Raw genomic sequence first — 14669 nt, forward strand, 5'->3', positions numbered from 1 at the left:
GGGAAACTAGGCACACATATGATATACATATATGTATGCAGACAAAACCATTATGGACATAAAAGAAAAACAAATAAATCATTAAAAGCGAGGCCAGCAAAACTGCCTAAGTAAATCAGAAAGGAAATATAGTGGAAAAATAATGTTTAACATAGATTCCGGCACTTTCCTGCTGCTCAGAGATGAGATTGTGTATCACTCTTTGTGTATCTTAAGTTGGAGAAAAAAGAGGCTTATTTTAGAGAGTTGTTGAAAGCATCTGCTCCTTGAGTAGAATTTAGAATATATTCTTGAGAGTAGGTTCTTTAGCATTTATTCTTGTCTGTTGGATTTGTGAGCCTTTTTCAGTCACACATATATAGAAGCGCCTACTTATTCACCCTGCTGGAACCCCGAATAGAAAGTGTCCTTACTGTAGATGCATCAAATGGAGAATGTCCATTACTCTAAAATGACATTATATCTTTTCATTGTACAAGGTGCAATAATTACAACACCAACTATTATATTGTCTACTGTTTTGACAAACAATTTTCCTTTATTTTGAATATGTACTTTGTGAAGAAAAAGATGACATACTTTTGAAGGAAAGACATTTGTTCTGGTGGAGGAGAGGGGCTAGAGAGATAAGAAGGGGCACAGTGCTGTCGACATATGATATAATGTTTTAGCTTTCCATTTTCTCCATAGAAAAGCTTGTAAAATGTCACTGTATCATGCTGTTGCATTAATAAGCATTAATGAATAAAAAGAAGACATGTTGTCCATGTTTTGAAATGAGCAGCAGAGCAGGAATATACATGTGAAAGCCAGAATGCCTCTAGAGGACATGGGAGCACTCTGTGAGCATCTTCAGAAATACTGGGGTATCACACTGTACACCCTTCAGGTCTTGCAGTCAAACCTGAAAGAGCTTATGAAGGAATGAACTCTACAGTGCAATTTGTCTAAGCCAATCAGTTGTTTAACTGTAGGGAAGTCCTTCAACTGGCTGATGCAAATTTAATTTGCATGAAACATTTTTGAAGCTATGACATTCATTTCAGTGTGCATTATCAGCATAAGCAGACATGTTGAATACTACCCAGAATTTCACACCATATGATTGAGCATTGAGTTGTAACTTTGCCAATTTAGCATCTCTGAGCAGCAATCTCAGAGTCTGAAGAAGGAAACCGAACATTCAAATGTAGTTTGAACACACCTGAGACATCTCCTACATCTGCTTGCTCTGGAAGAAGGACTGTAAAAAAAAAAGTCATTTATCTGCCTACTTAAGCCTGAAACACATTTGAAAACTATATAGTGAATAAACTAGGGAACGGGACATGGGCATTGAGAGTGTGTGTAAGCAAACAGAATGTGTTAGATGTCTGAACTCTTCGGTCTATTTAAAGTTCACAGAGTTCCCAGGGTTGGCCCCTCAATAGCTGTACTGGTCACGGGAGAAGAGCAGGAATTTCCTCATCACCACCTAATGTCACTGTGTCATGGTGAGCACTGTTGGGTTGCCCATGGGATTACCTGTGACTGCCAGTACCCTCACCACTGCTAGGTGTAAATCAGTGAATCTCTGGGCGTCTCACACTTTAGAAGACATGGAAATCTTGATCTTGCTGTGGAAGACTCTAAGGGTGAACTTCTACAGGAAGAGTGTTTTACATAGATGCTACTGTCTCCTAATATCCAGAGTCTGCAAACAAGAATTCAAAACCATGGGGAGGTTGCTGAAGCATGCACACAGTTACCCCTCCCTCAGAGTAGGATTAGCTCAGGGTTTTTGAAGTCATTGGTGTTCAATTCCTGATCACATTCGATAGATCCAACATGCTAATTCCTGAAGACTAGATGGCAAAGACTCATTTTCTTTATTCCTTATTATCATATAAATTATTCTTTTCTTAGAGAAGAGTACACCTCAGGAAAGAAGTCACACTGGCTTTTGAAGAAAGGGAGCCACCAAAGTGGCCCTGGAAAGAGAATCCCGGGAACCCAGGAGATATAGAATAGAGTTCCAGTTCAGTCTCATTGCTGAATGAAGCCTTACACAAATCTGTAGTTGTTTATTTTAATTTTTCTTATTTAGTGAGAATGTAAAGACCAGAGTATCTTGAAAAGGTATTGTGTCATCACTCTGGAGTGTTTTACACATCCAGATGTCTCTATCAACTTTATAACAATGAACTGAGCTGATGGAGTCTTCTGACTAGTAGGGAGGATTCATAGCATTTCTGCGAAGCAGGCTCCTTGATCATGGTGGAGGACCTCTTTAATGTGTTCTTAGATTTGGTTTGACAGTATTTTATTGAGTGTTTTTGTATCTATGTTTGTAAAGGAAATTGGTAATTCTCCTCCTTTGTTGGGCCTTTAAAGGGTAACCATGACTTTGTAAGACTTATTGGATAATGTGTCTTCTGTTTCTATTTTATGTAATAATTTAAGGAGTCCTGGCATTAATTCTTCTTTGAAAGTCTGATAGAATTTTGCACTAAAACCACTTGGCTCTGATTTTTTTTTGTTTGTTTGGGAGACTTTTAATTATTGCTTCTATTCCACTAGGGATTATAGGACTGTTTAAAACTTTTACCTGCTCTTGACTTAACTTTGGCCACGTTAGTCCATGATGGCCAGATAGGATTCAGGGCGTTATTTCAACCTTCTTGTATCTGTTGAGTCTTGCTTTGTATTCAAGTATGTGGTATATTTTGGAGAAAGTTCCATGAGGTGCTGTGAAGAAAGTATATTCTTTTGTGTTTGGGTGAAATGTTCTGTAAATATGTTAGGTCCATTTGATTAATGACAACATTTAGTTCCAGGGGTTCTGTTTAGTTTTTTGTCTGGATGAACTGTCTATTGGTGAGGTGTTGAAATCATCCACTACCACTGTGTGTGGGTCAGTACGTGTGATGTTTTTTTCCATAGTGGCTTATTAACAATATCAGAAACAACATAAAGCTTATAAACTCAAGGAAACTGAAAACTCATTACTGAACGAAAAATGGTTCAAGACAGAAATTAAGAAATCAAATACTTCCAAGAATTGAATGAAAAGTAATAAAAGAAACAAATTTATAGAATACAATAAAGGCAGTTCTAAGAGGTAACTTCATAGCACTTAATGCATACATAAAAAATTGAAGAAATCTCATATTAGTTATAGTGATCTAGGTTGTCATCTATGGTCTCTTAGAGTTTGTAGAATGTATGTCTGGGTCCTTCTGGATTTTAGAGTCTCCATTGAGAAGTCAGGTGTTATAATAAGTCTGCCTTTAAATATTCCTTGGCCTTTTTCCCTTGTAGATTTTAATGTTCTTCCTTTGTTCTGCAGATTTAATGTTTTGATTATTATGTGGTAAGGGGGACTTTCCTTTTTGTTTCAATATATTTTGTGTTCCGCATGCTTCTTATACCTTTATAGGCATTTCTTTCTTTAGGTTAGAAAATTTTTCTTCTTTGACTTTGTTGAAAATATTTTCTGTGCCTTTTACCTTGGTTTCTTTTCCTTCCTTTATTCCTATTAATTATAGATTTCATCTATTCACAGTGTCCCAGATTTCCTGTATGTTTTATGCTTGGGCCTTTTGTTTCTTTTAAAGATTTAACATTTTCTTTGACATTTAATGTTTAACATTTTCTATCTTGTCTTCAATGTGTAAGATTTTTTTCTTCCATTTCTTGTGTTCTGTTGGTAAGGCTTACCCATAGAGTTTTTGTTTGATTTCTTAAATATTTCATTTCCGCTTTTACCTCTGTTTGAGCTTTTTTCTTTAGTGACTTGATAGTTACTATTATGTCTTAGACTATATTATTTATTTCATTTCATGGTTTATTTGTGGTTTTGTAGATTTTATTAATGGATTTATCCATATACTCCTTAAGGTTTTTGATCACATTCCTAACAGCCATTTTGAAGTCCTTGCCTCATGCTTCAGCTATATTGCACTTCTTGAAGCCTACTGTAATAGGGTTGCAATGTTCTGGTGGAGACATTTGTTGTCCTAGCTGTTATTTATTGTGCTTATGCTGGTGTCTAGACATCTGGATTTGGGGTGATGGTGGTTCTAGGTTTTGGTATCTGGTCTTGTTTTTTTCTTGGGTGGGTTTTCCATTCTTCGATTTCTGTTGGAGAGTGTGGTGGTTGTGGGTTGCCTGGCAGGGTAGGACTTCTGAGTCCTGCCAGGTGTGACCGACCACTGTGGGTCTCGAAAAGAATGGGTTTCTAGGTATTGGAGATTGTCATGAAGAAATAGGGTTGGTCTAGAAGGGGGTGGCTGAGAGGGCCACAGGAGAGAGGACATCAAGGACTGCACCAAGGATCTTCAGAGTCTCCAGGGAATGGAGGTAGAGGGAAGACAGGCCCCTGCAGGCGGTTTGTTGCAGAGCTGCATATGAGATGGAGAACTGGAAATGGGGAACATGAAGGTGAAAAACCAGACTACCTCCCTTCCAGGCCAGTGTGGCCAGCAGGTTGCCAATAGAAAGTGTCTCAAGGTGTTGGTAGCTGAGATAAAGGGGTTAGGTGAAGAAGGAAGACTGTCAGATAAGGTCTTCAGAGTGCTTTGGGAATGGAAGCATAGAGCCCCCAGAAGGTGGTCTGCTGCAGGGCTAGGGATACTACTCAGGAATTGTAGTTGGAGGACAGAAAGGAAGGTGAAGCCAGAATTGCTGCTTTCAAGGACAGCATGGCCAGCGGGTTTCTAGGTAAAGTGTGCCTCCAGGTTGGTGAGACAGCAGGATCTATGATGTCATCTCGTGTGTCCTATCAGAATGCAAAAAGCTGTAGATGCCAGTGTCCTTGTTGGCATCCAGTCCACTTGCTCAGGTGGAGCCCCACAGTTGTATCAGTACAAACACTGCTCTCTGAGGAAAGAGAATCAAACACAGCTGTGCAACTGTGGATGGAGGCTGAAGAGTTTGGAGATGGCTCCAGGGATTGAAATTAAGTGTGCAACTCAGCTCACCAAGTCAGTGGGGCAAGGTCACTCTACTGACTGGAACGTTTCTTCTGTGGCTGCACTCGAGGAATCCCTCAACTCAAACCCTGACTTCTGACCATTTCCCTATATTATATGCACCTGGGATACAGTTTTTTTTTTCAAGATAGCTCATGTCACCTTAATAAGATAATGAACTCTGTTGTTTTCCTGTTGTGGTGTGGAAAATCCACTCTGTGTCACATACACCCCAACCTGAGTCTCTTTCTTACTGAAAAGATTAGGAGGCTGTCTATAAACTTGGTTAATTGGTGTAGCCTTTAGCCCATGGGCCATAGGTGCCCCAAGCAAAGCATGAATGCAACCTAACATAAAACCATAGCTTTATTTAAAACATAATGGAATCTGTTTTCAGTAACTGGACATGACATCATGTCTTAATGGTTACTGCTCAGATGAGCCTTCCCAAACAGCTGCATATTCCAGCAAAGAACATACAAAAGTCAGAACACCAAAATAAGAAAAAGTTGAATAGAATTAGATATCTAGAGAACAGTAAGTGAGCAGTGGAAGGCGCAACCACAAACAAAAACCATATAGAATCTTGGATGATCCCAACCTCCCTTCCCCCCTCCAAATAAAATAAAATAAAATAGCCAAAGAGATGGCGGAGGATATGGAGCTTGTCTTTCACAACATCCTCACAACCTTTTTATGTCTTCCTGGTTCCCAGGTAATAGATACAGTTCTCTTGTTCTGAAGTCCTGGCTCCCTTTAACAAGAACAAAAGTTGTGGTCTGTCTCCAAAAACCCATTGTTATTTTCTTTCCCTTTAGGCAAGGTGCAGCAGTGAATTACCTGCTTCACTGGTTGCAATAAAACTGATTTGCTTTATTACAACTAGAAAGGCCAGAATAATCAGTTATTTAAATACAAGCTCTACTGTCCAAGATGAGAAGTCCTTGTATTTTTCTCTGAATCATCCACTTTTTTCTTTTTGTCAGAGCCTGGTGACTATTTAACTGTAAACACTTTGTTTTTAAGTTTTAACCGAAGAACAATATATGTGAAACATGTTCCTGTCAAGTGCATAGTCTTACATGCCAAAATACACCCATGCAAATAGCACTTAGCTCCAAAACAGAAAGTCATCAGAAGTGCTCCCCTCCTGTCTCCCCAGCCATTATTCCTCTAGAGTAACTACTTTCTAGCTTTATGATAGTGCAAATATATTTTGCTGTATGTAGCTTATATCACTGAAATAATACAGCCTTATGAATTATTACACTGAATAATCAGCCTTATGTCTGATTTCTTGCAACATTATTTGTGAAAGCCAGCATACTGTTGCATGTAATTTCATATCTTTCCCCTCAGTACACAGTTCTCATGAAAAACAACATGCCACAGTGAATATTTTTGTTTGTTTGTTTCCTAGGCCCCACAGTAGCAAGCTCAGTAAAAATAAAGAAATAATAAACAAATAAAAATGTATTTTGAAAGTACTTAGGAATCCATCTAAAATAAAGAAATAAAAGAAAGTATTGACATTCATTTTATCTCATGGCAATATTTTGGCAATCTATTTCCTAAAATCAAGCAGCAGCAAGTTAACTTCTCACACAACCCTGCTTCTCATAGCTGGGAGGTAGCAATACTCTTCCCTGGGTCCTCCTTCTTCCTCCTGACAGCAACTTGCAGTCACCTCAGCCATGTCTATTTTCAGCTCATATGGGTTTTTTTCCCCCTCAAAAATACTTTTTCCTAGTCTATTTTCCCTTTAAAGTTCTCTCGTAAGTTGGAAATTAATGATATAGCTATTTCAGTCCAGTTTTCTGTCTTCAAAATGCCGCTGAAAATGGCAATAAAAGAAGGATGAGTTTTCCAGTTCTTCACAAATCCTAAGACTGTGTTGTGGAGGTGAGAGGTGAAAGGAAGGACTGAGCCATGGTCCCTGAAATCCATAACATGGCTGTCTGACAGATTGTGTGTGGCAGGGTAGGCTGGTTGTGGCTGGTTGTGGATTTCCTGTCTGCTTCTATTGGAGTGTAGTTTCTGGGGCATACCCGTGCAGCAGATGCCAAAGCACTGGTAGTGCAGACACCAGCCAACTGAGCCTTCCTGTCCTGGCCCTGGATGCTATTCAGGAGACATTTGGTCTGCCTGGCTTCCGCCACACAGAACATAAGAGCTAATAATATAGTTATTCTGTGCTCTGTGTGCATGCTGTGGTATGCATGGGCACAGGGAAGCACCGACACAACTAACTAACTAACTAACTAACTAACCAGCCAACTAATGTAAGGAGGAGGCTGCCAGAGCCTGCACTTCTCAAAAGCCACTTTTCTATTTTGCTCCCCCATTTTGTTAGCAGAATCAAGCTAGATTCACATTCCCAAGCTTGGGGAACCAGCTCCTACCATGCCCCTTGAAATATTTTCCTACTTGTCTATTAAACTGGTAAAAACAATATAAAACTTCCTGTTACTGTAACCAAGGTGACTAAGTTATAAAAATACATTGCCTGCTAAGTCCTCACTAACTACAGACAGGTGACCTGCTCCTTTATTCCCTTATCACCTTGAGCTTCAATGCCTGGGAGGTTGAATTAAGGACCTTCATTCCAGACCAACCGAATGTCTAGAGGAATAATAAGGGTCTTGAGGCCAGGTGTCCCGGTGGCCAACAGATACTCCCTTGCTTAATACATAATGAAAAATTTTCATTCGATGACCCTGCCACTCACTAAAGCCCCCCTTGCCTGTGGATTTCACCCTTTAAATATGCAATACAGATTCCCCTTTCAGATCTCTAGCTGACTGCTTCCCTGTGTGTGCAGAAAACAAAACTTGCATTTTTTTAAAAAAATTAAATATTTATTTGAATAACAAGTTTTAAGTTTGAGCTGCACTGATGGTAATAAAGTTTCAGTTTTTTTTTTAACACAAATCACAAAATGTGTGCACAAAAAAGTATGGACGCAAAGACAAAAGCTTTCCTCTCTGAAGTGAGTTTTCTTGGCTTCCTCCTGAACCCAAAAAGAAGAGATTGGCATCTGTCAAGATGACCATTCAGGGAAGAAGATGTCTTGCAAGAGTCCAGATTTCTCAAGACCTTCTCTCACATTCTGTATGAGCGACCCTATGAGCAATGGAGAGACTAAAACTACCAGCAGCCAGATTTTCTGGTTTCTGCACATCAGGCAGCAATTCATTATGCACTAGCTTCAGAGGAGAGACTCATTTCTGGAAGAACACACGCATCTTCCTCTGAGGATCTTCTTCATTCCTGTTAACCCACTGAAGCCAGTAGGGGTTGATGCAGACCACAGCCTGAGCAGCTTCAACCTGGTCTCAGAATTCTAGTTCCTGCTGAGATGTACACTAATGCTTTCAGTGGTGCTTGTCCTTTCTAAAGTTAGAGAAGGATGGAAAGAGAAAGTTGGTAAGAAGAAGGTCTCCTCCAGTCTCCTATCACACACAACCTCGGGAGGTTAATAGCTGAGCATAGTCTTTATGGCCTCACCCCTCCCTCTAGTTTCTTTTGTGGAAGACAATGTGTCTAGAAATTGGGGTAGACTCCGGACCAAGCCCTGTGTGGTTTAGAATTCAGACTCTGCGCTTTCCTAGCTGTGTGATTTTGAATAATTATGAAATCTCTTTCTTCATTTGTAAGATGAGGATAATAATAGCATTTACCTCCTGGAGGGGCTGTACTAATGAAAACATCAATATAGGAGAGACCCTTTAATAACTGTACTATAATGTATTTGCTATATTAGTATAGGAAAGGAGCTGAAGAATAAAATAAAGAAAGGCAATGAGATTGTATTCAGAGCCCCTGAACAATAGAAGGTAATCCCAGATACTGAGGCACCTTCTTTTTTTTAACTGTTATTAATTACACTTTATTCACTTTGTATCCCCCCATAAACCCCTCCTTCCTCCCCTCCTAATCCCACCTTCCCTCCCTCTTCTTCACGAATGCCCCTCCCCAAGTCCACTGATAGGGGAGGTCCCCCTCTCCTTCCTTCTGATCTTAGTCTATAAGACCTCATCAGGAGTGGCTGCATTGTCATCTTCTGTGGCCTGGTCAGGCTGCTCCTCCCTCAGGGGGAGGTGATTAAAGAACAGGCCAATCAGTTTATGTCAGAGGCAGTCCCTCTATGTAACCCACTTGGACACTGAACTGCCATGGGCTACATCTGTGCAGGAGTTCTAGGTTATCTCCATGCATGGTACTTGGTTGGAGAATGAGTCTCTGGAAAGAGCCCTGTGTTTAAATTTTCTGGTTCTGTTGCTCTCCTTGTGGAGTTCCTGTCCTCTCCAGATCTTACTATTTCCCATTTCTTTCATAAGATTCCATGAACATTGCCCAACAGTTGACCATAAGTCTCAGCATCTGCTTTGATGGACATCAGAAGAAGAAGAAAACAGGAAACAAGTTAGGAACCTACCACAGAGGGCCTCTGAGGCCACCTTCCTATTTCACTTAACCAAACACAACCATGATGGCTCTCCTATCTACATGCAAAATACATTTAGCAGCAGGAAAAAGCCCTTCATGTTGTTCTGGATTCACAAGGAACCTTAAGACTGAGTATTACTACCTTCATTCCTGTGTAAGTTCTCTGTACCTGGTTGACAGGCTGCCCTGCGATCATCTGTAAGGTCAATAATCAAGTATTCTTTTTGAAAATATCGGGAAGAAAAACATATCAAGAGGTAAGTAGGGTTGGCTGAATTTTCTTACCTATCAAATTGCTTAACAGGGAAATGAACAAGAAGCAGGAAGTGAGTAAGAGGAGGCAAACTTTAAGGGCTATTTCCAATTCTGAGCCGAATCAGTCCTTACTTCATTAGTGTTTTCCCTGGTGAAGTGACTCAGTTCTCTAGCTTTCTTTATAGCACAATGTCTAATATATATCATCCTAGCTTAAAACATGATTAACTAGACGAATAGATGATACATTATATGTGCACATAAATATATCTGTGTTTCTTATACAGATATATCTTAGGTGATATCTAAGTATTTCTATTGACACATAAGTGCAAAGATAATCAGAAACTGACGTACAATAGATAATGATACACAAGTACAATTTTGTTCTGATACTTAATTTGTTGATGGATGAGAATCTAGTTCTTCACAAATCCTCAAGTTCTTGGTTATGGAAATTTCTGGATTATACCCAAATCAGTTTTTTTTTTTTTTTGTACAGGCATAGTTTCATGCATATCATTACAACACAATTGTCTTTCCAATTTCCACTAAAATTTTATCTCTCACTTGATGAGCAATTTTTATGCTAGCTGAGACATCAGCTCAAACTGTTTCATAAAGCAATTTTTTTTTCTTTTACATTTCAGAGGAGAGGATATGATGAGCTGTTCGTGTTCGCAGAACCAGATCACTGCTGAGTTGCCACCTAGACTTCTAATTTTGTGGCAAGATATCTCTTTAACTTCACCTCTTCAGTTACTCCCATTAACAATACTGCATCACTTCCTTTTCCATCTCTTTGAATCTTAGAAAATATTTTTTATGAATGCTACCTAAGCTGTGGATTCCTGGGCAGTCTACTGGGGGAACCCACTGACAGATAGATGTCTGGGAACACAATAGATGTCCGCTGTTCACCTCTACTTTCCATGATATCCATAATGCCTCAGTTTGCTTCCACTTCCACTTAGAATTTTCTTGGAGTATATTTAAGTGACAATCCAGCCTCACATGTACATGTACTAGAGAATGCCAACAGTGTCATCATCATTTTGAAATGATGTCTACAGAGCAAGCCCATGAACAGATTTGAAGGCTCTTGGTTCTCTAAGTGTTATTGGTAGTCAGCCTTCATTTTCCATGGTAACATAACAATTTTTGTGAATGATAACTGTATTCACTTAGAGGTAAGGTGAGGGAAATTTTTTTAATAAGGAATAATATCAAGTATGACATGCCATGAAGTGATGTATGTAACTCAAAAGTGGGTGTCCTTGCTCTTTGGACTTTCTGTCAGTTCCTGTTCTGAGGGTTCAGTGTGAAGCCCATTAGGTGTCTGAGCTTGATTTGAAGGGCTGAGCAGGTGCAGTAAGCACTGTTTTTTTTTTCTGTACTTGTAAAGTACCCTAAATGTAGTCTTCTAGTGTGAATCTACCTGAATAGTTAGATGTAGCTCCAGAAACTGAGCTTAAATTTCAAGTCTGGTATTAAAACTGCAAATACTTTCACTCGACAGTCTCCTTCTGCTCCATCCTTGCAGAACAGAAGCTGCTCTTGGGCTGAGGGGTCTTTTCTCATTCTATGTTGATTCTTGATCTATTTTCATTGTCATCTCAGCCCTGCCTGTGCCTCATTAAAAAACATCTCTCCATGGACTGATGAATGGAAAGAAAAGAAAGGCCACGTGAAAGAACCTCCATTCTGAGAATTACAGAACCACAGAAGAGAAACTTCACCTGTGACAAAGGTTTTGGAGCAATCCTTTGCCTTTTTCAGGCTCTAAGCTCCGCAGGTAGTCATGCTCTCCTTAGAGTGCTCTTAGGGAGCTGGCTGTCACAGTGACATGCATATAGTCATTTGCTAGGGTTCTTGCCTGGTGTGAGACAATCCTGAGAACTTTATTCAGGGCATAAGACCTGTTTGTAATGACCATTCTAGGGAGGTTTTGAAATAAATTAAAAATTTGCATTGTGCTCAACAAAGAACAGGTATCTGGAGTCTGTGCGGAGACATAGTTCCCAGTGTAGCTGCTCTGATAAAGCTCTAGCTGGACAAGGGTGCGACTAAACCACAAGGGTGCAATTTCACTCTCAAGAAATAAATTAGACTTTTCCTACTTTTACAATGTTTATCAAATTCTGTATTTCTCACAGATGTGTGTGTGTGTTCACAGCATATATGTGATGGTCAGAGACACATTTCAGGTTCCTGCCCAGCTTGGGTTTGAAGCATGATCTCTGCCACTATGCTTGTGCTGTAGGCTATCTTCCCCCCACCAAGCTACTGGCTCATTCTCCAAGAGTGCTGTGATTATTGATAGAAGCCACCACATCTGGCTTTTCCTGTGGCTTCTGCAGATCAAACTCAGGCTGCCAGACTTGCATAGCAAGTGAGTTTACCACTGAGCACCTTTCTGGCCCCTTTTAAAAGTCTTTGAAACATCTAGAAAGTAATAAAAAATACAACAAAGCATCAAAAGTAGGCTTAGATGCCTTTAGAGAAACATTTTTAACTTATTTAAAAAAATTTAAAGAGAAATTAACTTTGATGGAGCAATTTCCCTTCCCATTCCAAACCCTGGTAACGACACAGTGCCTGCAGCAGGGAGGACTCCTCCTGATCTCTTCCCTGGTGGCTCAAGGCTTCTCTTCCACATTGAGACTTTATACCTAAATATCATAGGTCTGCTAAAGACATTCTGAATAGATTTGGGGTCAACAAACACAATAAAACAAAGCTGGGTAATTTCGCACCTTTGTTAGTGTGCAGCTCCAGCTCACCCCTGCCCTTCTGTTCTGAATTGTCTGTCTTTTGAGAGTTCCAGTAGCGAATTAGAGCCTTCCCTGATGTCTTACAGTTCTCCAGGGTGCAATATCACCCTGCTTTGTAGCTTCATAGGCTGAACTGCTCTCTTGCTGTTTGTTCTTCCAGACAATTTTACAGTGGACCTGAGATCCAGGATTGGATCTGGACAGGGCTGTGAAGTGGTTCTTTCTCATGGCGAGGTGATGCCCAGTAACCAAGGCAGCTGCACCAGCAAGGAGGTTCTTCTTTGTCACAGAAGCCCAAGGAAAAGTCTTTATGTCTTTCACTGTGCCTATGTCTGAAGATTCTTGAGAAGAACCTTCAGGAGGGTACTTTCAATAGCAGCCCACTTTTTCTATTCAAATACAAATTCTACATCTGCTTCTGTTTCAGGATCAGGTTCTGGTTCAGCAACAGGCTTTTCTGACAGCCTCCTCACAGCATGTTCCAGAATCATCTTGTACCTCTTCAGCTGTCTTCTCCTCCAACAGGAAACTTGAGTGAAAAATTTCTCAATAGCTGGCTGGGCCTTTCTAAAATGTGTAAGTGACTAAGGTTCTCCCTCTCCCATTCCTCTCTTTCCTCCAATGTCCCATCATAGGATTGAGACCTGGTTCTCTTCTGGAGGTCCCTTTATTCCTGTTCCCTCCCTTTATTTTGCAATGGCTTTGGCCACTGTCTCTTAAATTTTTAACCATGTCTCTGCTTTACAGATGACCCAAACTAAACACATACAGCAAAAGGGAAATGACTCAGTCCTAGACTCAGTTTTATCTCTGCCTTCATTAACTGTGTCATCTAAATGTCCCTGTATTTTTCTCATCAACTAAAATACGTTTGTTCCTAAGTTACAGTAAATATTGTTGTAAGTTCTGTTTGCAGTACCTGTAATGTGCCTCCTGCAAATAGTACAGAGTAGGCTTATTTCTCATCATTGTCCTGCAGCAGCAGTGAAGAAGTGGGACACTGTAGTGTTAAGTTTTGATAAGAGCCCGCAAGGAAAGGCAGCCATGGTGTGGATCACCTGGGATCCCATTGCTCAGGAGGTAGAGGTAAGAGGATCAGCAGTTCATGGGTAGCCTCAGCTACACTGTGAGTTTGAGGTCATCCTGAGCTATGTAATGAGAAGAGAGAGAGAGAGAGAGAGAGAGAGAGAGAGAGAGAGAGAGAAAGAGAGAGAGACAGACAGACAGACAGACAGAGACAGACAGAGAGACTCAGAGACAGAGAAAGAGGCAGGGAGAGGGAAACCGGTTTTCAAAGAGGATGCCCACATCTCTCAGGAGGGCATGCTTTTAATTCAGTTGGTTAACTACATGGTAATGGATCTGGAACTGTCAATCATTCCTTGCGGCAGGAGGCCCGAGATCTGAGTTATTTAATTGCATGGCCACCGTTATTCCACTGCATGACATAATTACTCCCCGCTCCCAATTTAGGAAGCAGTATGGGTGCTGGAAACTGAACTTTGATTCTTTGCAAGAGCAACAAGTGCTCCAAATTTAGGCTCCAGCTCAATCACCTTGGTCCTTTCTATGTGTTTCTCTCCAATCCAGTAGCTAATGGTTTGGGCTGTTAATGTCAACTAGTTAAGCCATCTCGTCTGGCTATTAAGTTCTGTGGAAAAACTTTCTGGTGTGATACCAGTTCACATATTCAACAGTGCAGTCATTCTGTAGAATATGGGGGAGCTTATGTTCCAGAGCACCCAGCGATACCAAAATTTGCAGATGCCAAAATCCCCAATGTCGAATAGACGGTATATAGGATTTGTATGTAACTTATATACCTCAACACATACACATATTTTTTCAGCTCTAGGGATGGAATCAGGCTTCACAGATGTTATTGCATTCCATTAATGAAGAGCCCGTCAAAATCTAATACCAGGAGTCTTCCCCAGCAACAAGAATATCCTAGTGAATTCTAAAACCCCCTTCAGTATTTTCTTTCTCTATTAGTCTCTAAAGGTCCACAGCCAAATATTGGGGTTTAAGCAAGTATCTACCTGGAAGGGAAGGAATTCAGATGAACTCCTGCTGAGGAGTGAAGAAACCCCTCCAATTACCTTCCACCTATGAGCCATTGGGCCATACTCGGCATGGGTGGGCAAATTCAAAGGGTTTGTGGTAGACTTTGGAAATGCCCAATTAGAACATTCCTTCCCATGTTCAAGCATTCCAGGCTGTGACATCCAGAGTTCTG

The sequence above is a fragment of the Meriones unguiculatus genome, chromosome 6, assembly GCF_030254825.1.
Source record: "Meriones unguiculatus strain TT.TT164.6M chromosome 6, Bangor_MerUng_6.1, whole genome shotgun sequence".
NCBI lineage: Eukaryota > Metazoa > Chordata > Mammalia > Rodentia > Muridae > Meriones > Meriones unguiculatus.